The sequence below is a fragment of the Macaca fascicularis genome, chromosome 3 (genome assembly GCF_037993035.2).
Source record: "Macaca fascicularis isolate 582-1 chromosome 3, T2T-MFA8v1.1".
Classification (NCBI taxonomy): domain Eukaryota; kingdom Metazoa; phylum Chordata; class Mammalia; order Primates; family Cercopithecidae; genus Macaca; species Macaca fascicularis.
In genome coordinates, this window is record NC_088377.1 from 193,835,862 (window position 1) to 193,848,239 (window position 12,378).

The 12,378-nt window shown below is 45.5% G+C and overlaps 1 non-coding gene and 1 pseudogene across 1 annotated transcript; one reads left to right on the forward strand and one right to left on the reverse strand.

Moving 5' to 3' along the window:
- Window positions 1-8,690: 8,690 nt before the first annotated feature.
- Window positions 8,691-8,809, reverse strand: LOC123572546 (5S ribosomal RNA; annotated as a pseudogene).
- A 1,735-nt stretch (window positions 8,810-10,544) lies between these two features.
- Window positions 10,545-10,651, forward strand: LOC123572691 (small nucleolar RNA U13). Its single transcript, XR_006697237.1, has one exon. It is a non-coding gene; the product is annotated as a small nucleolar RNA U13 (small nucleolar RNA).
- The last annotated feature ends 1,727 nt before the right edge of the window (window positions 10,652-12,378 follow it).

A 12,378-nucleotide genomic window follows, 5' to 3' on the forward strand; every position in this document is an offset into this window, starting at 1 on the left:
AGTTGGTATTTGCTAGAAGTTTGTATAAATAGAACCATACAATATGGATTATCTTACATTTGTTTTTTTCTTTTGCCACATAACACAGTTATTTTGAAATTCATCCATACTGTTGCCTGAATTTCATTGTAGGAATGTATTACTTTACCCATCACCTGGTGAAGGACATTTGGGTTGTTTCCAAATTTTGGCAATTTTGAGGAGAGTGGCTATGAATATTTGTATACAAGTCTTTGTATGTACTTGTTTTAATTTCTCTTGGGTTGATGGCACATCTACTCAGTGTATGTTTAACTTAGAAAAACCCAGCTAGCCAGGAGCGGTGGCTCAATCCTGTAATCCCAGCACTTTGGGAGGCCGAGGCAGGTAGATCACGAGGTCAGGAGATTGAGACCATCCTGGCCAACATGGTGAAACTCAGTCTCTACTAAAAATACAAAACATTAGCTGGGTGTGGTGGCATGCACCTGTAATCCCAGCTTCTTGGGAGACTGAGGCAGAAGAATTGTTTGAACCTGAGAGGCAGAGGTTGCAGTGAGCTGAGATTGCGCAACTGCACTCCAGCCTGGGCGACAGAGTGAGACTCTGTCTCAAAAAACAAAAACAAAAACAAAAAACCAACCAAAAAAACCCCACCCGCCTGACTTCCAAAGTGGTTGTTATATTTTACATTGCCAACAGCGGTGTATGAGAATTCAGGTTCTCTAACAGCCTCATTAATGCTTGATACAATCAGTCTTTAAGCCATTCTAATAAATGCACGGTGGTATCTCGTTGTGGGTTTAGTTTGCGTTTCCCTAATGGCCAATGACTTGAACATCTTTTCATGTGCTATTTACCATCCATCTAGGTTCTTTGGTGAAGTGTCTGTCCAAATCTTGTACCTTTTTTAAAAATTAGGTAGTTTACTTTCATTTTAATTTAATTAAATTAATTAATAATTTATTATCGAGACTGGGTTTTGCTCTGTCACCCAGGTTGAAGTGCAGTAGCGTGATCTCAGCTCACTGCAACCCCTGTCCCCTGGAGTTAAGCAATCCTTCCACCTCAGCCTCCTGAGTACTTGGGACCACAGGCATGCGCCACCACACCTGGCTAATTTTTTGTATTTTTTGTAGAGACTGGGTTTCACCATGTTGCCCAGGGTGGCACTGAGCTCAAATGATCCACCTGCCTTGGCCTCCCACAGTCCTGGGATTATAAGTGTGAGCCACCACGCTTGGCCCTCATTCTCTAATATGCCTTTGGAAGGGCAAAAAATTGTTAACTTTGTGGAAGTACAACTTATAATTTTTTTTTGTTTATGGATTATAGTTTTGGTTTTCTAAGAAATCTTTGCCTTAGGATCAATAGATTTTCTTTTAGAAGTTTTAAAGTTTTAGGTTTTTTTTTTTTTTTTTTTTTTGAGACGGAGTCTTGCTCTGTCACCCAGGCTGGAGTGCAGTGGCCGGATCTCAGCTCACTGCAAGCTCCGCCTCCTGGGTTTACGCCGTTCTCCTGCCTCAGCCTCCCGAGTAGCTGGGACTACAGGCACCCGCCACCTCGCCCGGCTAGTTTTTTTGTATTTTTTAGTAGAGACGGGGTTTCACCGTGTTAGCCGGGATCGTCTCTCGATCTCCTGGCCTCGTGATCCGCCCGTCTCGGCCTCCCAAAGTGCTGGGATTACAGGCTTGAGCCACCGCGCCCAGCCTAGGTTTTACATTTAGAATTAATTTTTGTGTATGATGTGAGTCAGGGATCTAAATTATTAAATTTTTTTTTTTTTTTTTTTTTAAGTTAGAGATAGAGTTTGGCCATGTTGCCCTGGCTGGTCTCAAACTCCTGAGCTCAGACAATCTGCCTACCTTGGCCTCCCCAAGTATTGAGATTATAGGCATGGGCCACTGCGCCAAGCCTTAAATAATTTTTTGCACGTGGATATCTAAGTGTTCCAGCACCATCTGTTGAAAAGATGATCCTTTCCCTTAGCTGCCTTTGCAGATCTCTTGAAAATCAGTTGGTGTCTGTATATATGTATGGGTCTATTGCTACATTTTATTCTGTTCTATTGATCTGTTTGTCTGTTTTTATGCCACTATCACATTGCTTTGATTACTGAAGCTTTGTAATAAGCCTTGAAGTCAGGTCCTTTGCATTTCTATATGAATTTTAAAATCAACTTATCAATTTCTACAAAAAAGCTTGCTGAAAATTTAAGTGGGATTGTGTGGGATCTAGCAATATTGAGTCTTTATTTTTTATTTTTTATTTTTGTTTTTGAGACAGAGTCTTGCTCTGTGGCTCAGGCTGGAGTGCAGTGGTGTGATCTGGGCTCACTGCAACTTCCACCTGGGTTCAAGCCATTCTTCTGCCTCAGCCTCCTGAGTAGCTGGGACTGTAGGCACATGCCACTGTGCCCGGCTAATTTTTGTATTTTTAGTAGAGATGGTGTTTCACCATATTGGCCAGGCTGGTCTTGAACTCCTGACCTTGGGTGAGCCACCCACATTGGCCTCCCAAAGTGCTAGGATTACAGGCACGAGCCACTGCGCCTGGCCACTGAGTCTTCTAATTGGTGAATAAATACATTTATTGTCTAGGCATGGTAGCTCACACCAGTAATCCCAGCACTTTGGGAGGCTGAGGCAGGAGGATCACTGGAGGCCAGGAGTTCGAGACCAGCCTAGGCAACACTGTCTCTACAAAAAAAGTAAAAAATAAAAATAAAAAACTGGGTAAAAAATATATTTCTCCATTTATTTAATCCTTTGATTTCTTGCAGCAATGTTCTATTAGTTTTCAGTGTATAACCTTTGTTCATCCTTTGTCAGATTTATGCCTAAGTGTTTCACATGTTTTAATTGTTATTTTTTAAATTTCAAATTTCAATTGCTCATTGTTTGAATGTAGAAATATTTGTTTTTGTATTCTGATATTGAATCCTCCACTCTTGCTAATTAGCCTTTTTGTGGATTCATCAGATTTTCCAGAGCTGATTACATTACCTGTGAGTAGAGACAGTTTTACTTTTTCCTTTGTTTTATGACTTCCTTACTTCTATTGATTGATTGATTTTTCAGGCCTTATTGCTCCATTGGAGCATCCAGGGCACTGCTGAATGGCAGTGGCGAGAGTGGACATCCTTGCCTTGCTCCTGCCCTTAGTGGAAAGCATTCACTCTCTCGCTGTGGAGTGTGATGATAGTTGTATGTTTTTCATAGATGCCCTTTTTTAGGTTGAGGAAGTACCCTTCTTTTCTTAGTTTACTGAGAGTTTGTTAGGAATGGATGCTGGATTTGGTCAAATGCTTTTTCTATGTCTATTAAGATAATGTTTTTCTTGAGTCTATGAATAGAGTTTACTACATTGATTGATTTGCAAATGCTAAACCAACTTTGCATTTATGGGATAAACCTCACTTGGTCATGATGTCTTTCTTATCTGTTTTACATATTGGTGTATTTGTTGAGAGCTTTCGCATCTATGTTCGTGAGGAATATTGGTCAATAGTCTTCTTTTAATGTCTTTATCTGGTTTTGGTAACAGAGTAATACTTGCCTCATAGAATGAGGGAATGGGAAGTGGTCCCTACTTTTCAATTCTCTGGAAGAGTTTGGGTAGAATTACTATTATGTATTTCTTCAATATTTTGTGGAATTCAAGAACGAATTCTTACTAGCTTGGAGAAAAATTGTGGAAGACTGGAATGGACTGAAAGGATTAGAAAGTACATCCTGTCTAGCTCAGCTCCTAAGCTGAGCCTGTCATTGTCTTTGGGATGGTTTACGACTCTGTGAATTGTAGAAAATTGATTCTTGTCCATAGAAATGCAAACTAATTGTGTCTGGTGGAACACAATTTATTTTTGCCTTGTGGATTGACCTATCTTGTATATATCATAAAATCATTTTACATTATTGCCTGTTTGAATTTCTTTTGAATCACTTGTAACATTTTACTGGTTCTCCCATTAGATAATGAGCTGAATGAAGTCTCTGACATGAGTACATTTTATATTTGCAGAGCAATTATAATTTTACCTTTAAAATTATCTTTTATCTTTTGGCTGGACGCAGTGAAATCCCGGCACTTTGGGAGACTTGAGGTGGGAGGATCACATGAGCCCAGGAATTTGAGGTTACAGTGAGCTAAGGTTGCACCACTGCATTCCAGCCTGGGTGACACAGGAATGATGAAAATTCTCAGTATAGGCTTTGTTTGTTCTAAGGGTTGTTATGTTGGTTAGTTGCTAATGACATACAAGGTCATTTATTGTAGATGGCAAAAATGATGATACCCAGAGAAGAGGTATTTTATAGTTAAGATTAAAGAGAAGATTGAAAATTGTTTTTGCAGCTGGGCATGGTGGCTAACACCTGTAATCCCAGAACTTTGGGAGGCTGAGGCGGGAGGATCACCTGAGGTCAAGAGTTTGAGACCAGCCTGGCCAACACGGTAAAACCCCATCTCTACTAAAAATACAAAAATTAGCTGGGTGTGGTGGTGTGTGCCTGTAATCTCAGCTACTGGGGAGGCTGAGGCGGGAGAATCACTTGAATCTGGGAGGCAGAGGTTGCAGTGAGCTGAGATTGTGCCATCGCACTCCAGCCTGGGCGACAAGAGCAAAACTCTGTCTCAAAAAAACAAAAAAACAAAAAGAAAGAAAATTGTTTTTCATCTTCAAAAAGAGGTATTTGGATAGATACTTTTTTTTTTTTTTTTCTTTTGAGATGGAGCCTTTCTCTGTCACCCAGGCTGGAGTGCAGTGGTACGATCTTGGCTCACTGCAACCAACCCCCGCCTCTCCCCCAGGTTCAAGCAATTCTCCTGCCTCAGCCTCCTGAGTAACTAGGACTACAGGCACATGCTGCCATGCCCAGCTAATTTTTTCTATTTTAGTAGAGATGGGGTTTCACCATGTTACGCAGGCTGGTCTCAAACTCCTGAGCTCAGACAATCTGCTCGCCTCAGCCTCCCAAAATGCTGGGATTACAGGTGTAAGCCACCGTGCACAGCCAATACTTTTTTTTGTGAGAGAGAGAGAGAGGGATTTGCTCTGTTGTCACCCAGGCTGGAGTGCAGTGGTGCAATCATTACTCAGTGCAGCCTCCGCCTCCTGGGCCCAACCTATCCTCCTACCACAGCCTCCCAAGTAGCTGCGATAACAGGTGCTTGCCACCACACTGGCTATTTTTTTTTTTTTTTTTTTTTTTTTTTTAGAGATAGGGTCTCCCTATGTTGCCCAGGCTGTTCTTGAACTCTTGGCCTCAAGCAATCCTCCTGCCTCAGCCTTCCAAACTATTGGGATTACAGGTGTGAGCCATCATGACCAGCCTGAATAGATACTTTCTAAGGTCCTTTCCTATTCTAACCACCCAACTCCAACCCACTGATTTCATGATGAATTTATTTTAATTTCCAGAGTTCAGTTTCACAATTTGCTGTGTTTTTTGTTTTGTTTTTGTTTTTGTTTTTTTGTGTGACAGTTTTGCTCTTGTTGCCTGGGGTGGAATGCAATGATGCGATCTCGGCTAATCGCAACCTCCACTTCCCGGGTTCGAGTGATTCTCCTGCTTTAGCCTCCCTAGTTACAGGCATGCGCCACCACGCCAGGCTAATCTTGTACTTTTAGGAGAGTCAGGGTTTCTCCATGTTGGTCAGGCTGGTCTCCAACTCCCGACTTCAGGTGATCCGCCCGCCTTGATCTCCCAAAGTGCTGGGATTACAGGTGTGAGCCACCATGCCCAGCCGGCTGGTTTCATTATTTGTTAAACAAGATAGTAACATCTGGCTGGGCACAGTGGCTCATGCCTGTAATCCCAGCACTTTGGGAAGCAGCTGAGGTAGGTAGATTGCTTGAGCCCAGGAGTTTGAGACCAGGCTGGGCAACATGGAAAAACCCCATCTCTATAAAAACTAAAAAATAATAATTGGCCAGATGTGGTGGTGTATACCTGTAATCCCAACTACTTGGGAGGCTGAGGTGGGAGGATCACTTGAGGCTGGGAAGTGAAGGTTGTTGCAGTGAGCTGCAATCGCACCACTACACTCCAGCCTGGGTGACAGAGCAAGACCCTATCTCAAAAACAAACAAACAAACAAAAACAAAAAAAAAAAAAAAAAGAAAGAAAAAAGAACAAAGAAAAAAGGGCAGGAACATCTTCTGTATGCATTTCAGATAATTAAATAATATGGAAAGCAAAGATAGATGTTCCTAACTCCAATTCCCTCATTTTGGCCATAGATTAAATTTTGTCATCCATGTAATCTTCCAGGAAACCTGAATAAGCTGATTTTAATTTAATTTTAACAACTGGTAATCAATTTATTAAAATAGTCGACTTAAGCATCTGCGGTGATGACGTCCACCTCAGCTCCCCGCTCAGTACCGATGGAGTCACCTGCTTAGCCATCTCAAGGACTGTGCGAGTCAATGAGTAGCTTGTGGATTCTCATCTGGAAGCGATCCCATGTTTTAGAACCTTCACCAAAAGGAGTTTCTCTTATAGTGGTTCTCAAAGTCTTGGTAGGCATTCCAGCTGGTCCCTTCACTTTGAGATTCTTTTCCTTTGCCCCTGTGATCAAATGGGCACATACCGCCAGGGATTTTACCTTGAGACTCATTAGAGTGGTTCGAATTCAGTGAATTGCCACCTCAGCTCCACGGGTGTTTTTATGGCATCTTTAAATGCCTTGACTGTTGTGCAGCTTCCTGACCGACTTGTTCCTGGGCAAGAGCGAACAGCGGTGTGTGAGGAGCGGGAGCGGGTGGATCCGAGCTCCTCACCACCTACCACTGCAATCTCCTCAAAGAGTGAATTTTTTTCTGTTTGTGACGGAGTCTTGCTCTGTCTCCCAGGCTGGAGTGCAGTGGCGCCATCTCAGCTCACTGCAACCTCCGCCTCCTGGGTTTAAGTGATTCTCCTGCTTCAGCCTCCCAAGTAGCTGGGATTACAGGCACGTGCCACCACGCCCAGCTAATTTTTGTATTTTTGTTTCGCCATGTTGTCCAGGCTGGTCTCAAACTCCTGACTTCAGGTGATTCGCCCATCTTGGCCTCCTAAAGTGTTGGGATTATAGGCGTGAGCCACGGCGCCTGGCCTAGTCTATGTTCTTAGTAGCTGAGCATATGTATACATCCTTTGAACCTTTGTGGACCTGTTTCCTTATATGTTTTTCCCTTTCTATTTATTTATTTTTTGAGACAGAGTCTTGCTCTGTCACCCAGGCTGGAGTGCAGTGGCATGATCTCAGCTCACTGCAACATCTGCCTCCTGGGTTTGAGCAATTCTCCTGTCTCAGCCTCCCAAATAGCTGGGATTACAGGTGCCTGCCACCATGCCTGGCTAGTTTTTTTTTTGTATTTTTAGTAGAGACAGAGTCACCATTATTGACCAGGCTGGTCTCCAACTCCTGGCCTCAAGTGATCCACCTGCCTTGGCCTCCCAAAGTGCTGAGACTACAGGCATGAGCCACCGTACCTGGCCTGCTTCCTTATCCTTAAAATAAAATTAGGTTGGATAATATTTAAGTTCTCTTCCGATCTAAAGTTCAGAAAAAAATTTTATAATGTGAGAGAAAAATAGGAAGTATATCATACATTTTCATGTCTATCAGTCTATCCACCAATCTTCCATCCGTTTACTCTGTAAATATTTTCTGTATGCAAGGCACCTTGCAAGCTACAGAAACAATGTCTAAGATGTAGCCCTGCTTTCAAGGATGTTATGGAAATCCTTCTCCTGCCAGGGTGTGAGGAGGTGGGGAGAGCGGAGAACTGGGGAGAACTCCTTAAAGGGGCCTTTACTAGCCAGTGCTAGAGGAAGCTGCTAATCAATCAATTAATTAATTAACAATCAGCAAATGGCAGACAGTGGGGAAGTGTGGCTTAGCTTCCAAATGCTAATTACGGGCCCCTTTATGGAGCCGAGACAGGGCAAATCATTGCAGGATCCCAGATGAGCTGGCACACAGACATTGCGAGGAGGGTGCGATTCTCCTCTGTACCAGCATGCTTGCCAGCTTTTATCTGGTGAGATTAATTAGAACTTTTAGAAGTGCAAGTTAGGGCCATAAAATATTAACATTCCTGTCACTGGTGATCTGTAAGTGTACTGAGAGAGCCCGGAGCAATTTTAGGGTATTGTTGCTTGAACAGCGATCTGGAGGTTTAGATTTCTTTTCCAGTGACGGTTTCTCAGTGGCTGCTCAGTGACTGTGGATCCTCACCAAACCGACCCCTGCCACTGAATGTCCCTTGCCTCTGTGAGTTCATGCATTCGTCTCTCTCATCCCTTTCATGCTTCCTAGAAACTGTAACGTCATGTTGGTACCTTTGTCATACACCTACGTTTGGAATCCCGGCTGTGGGTCTCTAGGAAAACTGCCTGGCTCAGTGTTTCAGGTTGTTCCTCCCATCGTTATCATGACCTCTGATGCCCCATCACAGAAACTCCCACAACTAAATGCTCCCGGAAGGTGATGTTAATAATGGACTGGTTCATTTGCCTTACTTTCCTTTTTTTTTTCTTTCAGAATAGCTGGGATTACAGGCACCTGCCACCACACCCAGCTAAATTTTGTATTTTTGGTAGAGACAGGGTTTCACCATGTTGGCCAGGCTGGTCTCAAACTCCTGACCTCAGGCGATTCACCTGCCTCGGCCTCCCAAAGTGCTGGGATTTATAGGTGTGAGCCACCATGCCGGGCCACGCCTACAGCACCCGGTGTTCCCAGGCGGTCTCCCATCCAAGTACTAACCAGGCCTGACCCTGCTTAGCCTCCCAGATCAGACTAGATCGGGTGCATTCAGGGTGGTATGGTGGTAGACTCTTGCTTTTTTTTTTTTTTTTTTCTGAGATGGAGTCTTACTCCATCACTCAGACTGGAGTGCAGTGGCGCAACCTCAGCTCACTGAAACTTCTGCCTCCTAGGTTCAAGCGATTCTCCTGCCTCAACCTCCTGAGTAGCTGGGATTACAGGTGCCTGGCACCACACCCAGCTAATTTTTGTATTTTTAGTAGAGACAGGGTTTCACCATGTTGGCCTGGCTTGTCTTGAACTCCTGACCTCAGGGGATCCGCCCGACTCGACCTCCCAAAGTGCTGTGATTACAAGCGTGATTACAAGCATGAGCCACCACACCCGGCTGCAGTATCATGGATTTACATGAAAAGAAATATACAGTATTAGAACGCTGGGACTTTGAGATGTGCTAGGTAAGATTTCGCAGGTACAAATGGATTGTCTCAGACACAGAACTGTCACAATGCACTGCTGGGGAGACGCAGAACCCCTGAGGTATCCCCTTCCCATTGCTGCCTTCTAAGGAATGACAAGACCTGACCACAACTAGACCCAATGGGCTAATGTGACCATTTCAGCTCCATCATGTGAGGGGACATTTGTCACACCCGAGGTTTCCCATCACCCTCTGGGCGCCTTTCTCCAGTGAAATTTCCATGTTCTGAACTCTGCCGCCCCTACCAAGAAGTGTGAATTCAGGGCTGGGCGCGGTGGCTCATTCCTGTAATCCCAGCACTTTGGGAGGCCGAGGCAGGTGGATCACTTGAGGTCAGTAATTCAAGACCAGCCTGGCCAGCATGGTGAAACCCCATCCTACTAAAATACAAACATTAGCTCTACATGGTGGTGCATGCCTGTAGTCCCAGCTACTTGGGAGGCTGAGGCAGGAGAATCACTTGAAACCGGGAGGCAGAGGTTGCAGTGAGCCAAGATTGTGAGCCACTGCACCCCAGCCTGGGCAACAGAGCAAGACACCTCCTGAAAAAAAAAAAAAAGAAGTGTGAACTCAGACTCCTAGCCTCTCTGCCAGGAGACATGGACACGCTTCCCAGCTCACACCCCTCAGATGCACCTGTTTTAAGCTTTGACATGACAGGGGCCAGTTGATGGAGAGGCTCTGTGTGCGGATCCTGCTCCGCTGGTGCTGGTGGTGGCGGTGACACCTGGCTGCTGGGGGCAGCAGTGGTGGCAAGAGTGAGTCCCTGAGGCCCATGTTGGGTTCAGCTATGCTTGCAGGAAAGTCACGCCCCCAGGCTCAGGTCTCGGGAGAGGCTGTGGCCATGGCCGTGAGAGTTGCCGCAGGAAGCTCAGTCTCAACACTTTTCCTCTGACCCCTCTCAAGGGGGGTTGAGCCTGTGAGTTACTTGAGGTCTTTAGCAAATCTTTTGTGTCTGTCTTTTTCTGCTTAAATTAGCCATGGTGAATTGTGTTTTGAGTTTTGTTTTTGGTAACTAAAAATCCTGACCCTTACACATTGGTACCAGGAGTGGTCCCAAGCAACAGACCTTCAGGAAAAGCGAGATCTGAAATTTATTATCTGAAATGAGTGGGTCTGATCACAGAGAGAATGCATTTTGTGTAGAAGGGTGGGCACCAGGGGCAAAACTGGTACTTCAATGAGGGCTTTGTCATGATCTGGACAGTCCCAACCGTTGAAGGCAAGGCTTTGTGGGGAATGAAAGGGGACAGCCATGGAATGTGATGGAAACAAGAAGGTTAAACTTGGCGGGTTGTTTGGCTGCTTTTAAACACACTGGAGGACCCTCTGTAGTTCCCGAGCATGATGATTGAGTGTTCACGTGCATGTGTGGGATGTGCCACCCTCTGAACCTTATTATGATGTTGGCACATTACTCTGGACCTGACCTTGGATAAACAAACAAACAAACAAACAAACAAACAAACAAACTGGAGGCCAGGTGTGGTGGCTCACACCTGTAATCCCAGCACTTTGGGAGGCCATGGTAGGCAGATCACTTGAGGTCAGGAGTTTGAGACCAGCCTCACCAATATGGTGAAACGCTGTCTCTACTAAAAATATAAAAATTAGCTGGGTGTGGTGGCGGGCACCTGGAATCCCAGCTACTCAGGTGGCTGAGTCAGGAGAATCACCTGAATCCGGGAGGCAGAGGTTGCAGTGAGGCAAGATCGCACCACTGCACTCCAGGGCGACATAGTGAGACTCTGTCTCAGAAAAAGAAAAGAAAAAAAAATTGGCCAGGCATGCTGGCTCACACCTGTAATCCCAGCACTTTGAGAGGCTGAGGCAGGTGGATCACCTGAGGTCAAGAGCTCGAGACCAGCCTGACCAACATGGTGAAACCCCATCTCTACTAAAAATATAAAATTAGCCTGGTGGCGGGCACCTGTAATCCCAGCTACTCGGGAGGCTGAAGCAGGAGAGTCACTTGAACCCAGGAGGTGGAGGTTGCAGTGAGCCAAGATTGTGCCATTGCACTCCAGCCTGGGTGACAGGAACAAAACTCCATCTCAAATAAAAAAAAAAAAAAAAAAAAATACACTGGAGACAATAAGTCTTAAGTTTTGGCTTAAGATGTTTTCAAAGAACTGGGGAATTTCTGACTCTTCTGAATGGGAATCTCTAACAATGGCAGCGTGGGGCTGCCGGTCTGTGCAGCCTGGCTCCTGTGTACCATTTACGACCTGTGACAGGCTGCGCTCTATTTCATGAACAGCAGGACTCCCCTCAGGAAGACTCCACAGGGTCCTGTGGCTTGGAGGGGGCCATGCGGAGAGATCTGGATGACCTGGAGCTTGCTGTATCCCCAACCCACAGAGTGCCCCTTGCAGCAGAAGCTGCCCCCGTTCTGCCTGATGGAGCTTGAAGACCCTGTAATAGGCTCACAGGACTGTCACATGCGAGAAGGAGCCAGCTGTCCTCATGCTAAACTCTCACCCACCGCCTGCCTCCAAGCCGGTGAGTAGATTCCAGGCTGTCTGTCGCTGAGCTGGTGGTTATTACTTGCCCGGAGAGTCTGACTAATGGATTGCTGCTTTAGGCTCCTGTTGTCACAGGGAGTTCTGCTATCAAAACAGAACAAAATAAAACTGGCTGGGCACGGGTGGCTCATGCCTGTAATCCCAGCACTTTGGGAGGCCCAGGACGGTGGATCACTTGAGGTCAGGATTTCGAGACCAGCCTGGTCAACATGGCGAAACCTCGTCTCTACTAAAAATACAAAAATTGGCCAGGCGCGGTGGCTCAAGCCTGTAATCCCAGCACTTTGGGAGGCCAAGACGGGCGGATCACGAGCTCAGGAGATCGAGACCATCCTGGCTAACACAGTGAAACCCCGTCTCTACTAAAAAAAAAAAATACAAAAAACTAGCCGGGCGAGGTGGCGGGCGCCTGTAGTCCCAGCTACTCGGGAGGCTGAGGCAGGAGAATGGCGTGAACCCGGGAGGCGGAGCTTGCAGTGAGCTGAGATCTGGCCACTGCACTCCAGCCTGGGTGACAGAGTGAGACTCCGTCTCAAAAAAAAAAAACCAAAAAAACAAAAAAACAAAAATTAACTGTGTGTCGTGGAGCATGCCTGTAATCCCAGCTTCCTGGGAGGCTGAGACAGGAGAATC